Below are 751 nucleotides of genomic sequence, written 5' to 3' on the forward strand. Positions count from 1 at the left end.
TATATATTAATTAAAACACGATTTACTCGCGCGTGGCGACGCGACAAAATGGGTGTCCTCCCTAGGCAAAGTCGACGTTCTGGACGCGTCGGTGCAGTCTGTTTTGTCATCCGAGGTCGCTCGGACGACGTCGTCGACAATCGAGTCAAAAACGCATCGAAATTCAAATTTCACAAAATTTCGACCCGCGATCGATAGTCTCAAAAGGTTTACTCGAGCCCTCGAAACAGTGCAAGCGATGCGAATCATGGCGATCAGACGCGTCGACTCTCCGAATTGCGAAGTTTATGCGCGCGGGAGTGCGAATTATACAGAAGGTCACCCTAAGGCTCAAAAGGTCCTATAGGAATCCCTTTTGGGTTCCTCATGTTGGTTCTAAGTGTTAGAAGTCGATACCACACACGCGAAACCACAAAAGAGTACAGAAGCGGGTTGAATTTTTTTTTAAAATGAGGCGGGTCCCATTTCTAAGATTCTAAGATAGTTGAAGGGAGATCCCTTATGCTAGATCCTAAACCCTAAGCGGAAGACTAGACCTCACTAAAAATGAGGTCAACAAATGGACCCGCAATAGGTGTGGTGTGCTGGACGAGCACACCGCGCGTATTGGTGTTGACCGAAAAGATCAACGAAACCAACACGAAAGTCTAGGCCAACATACCTAGGACAAAGCGTAGAAATGAGTGACTAAAACATATCCACTGGGGATTAGAAGATGGATTTCAAACTATCGAGTTTCGAGTGTAGATTT

The sequence above is a fragment of the Phalaenopsis equestris genome, unplaced genomic scaffold, assembly GCF_001263595.1.
Source record: "Phalaenopsis equestris unplaced genomic scaffold, ASM126359v1 Scaffold000403, whole genome shotgun sequence".
Taxonomy (NCBI): domain Eukaryota; kingdom Viridiplantae; phylum Streptophyta; class Magnoliopsida; order Asparagales; family Orchidaceae; genus Phalaenopsis; species Phalaenopsis equestris.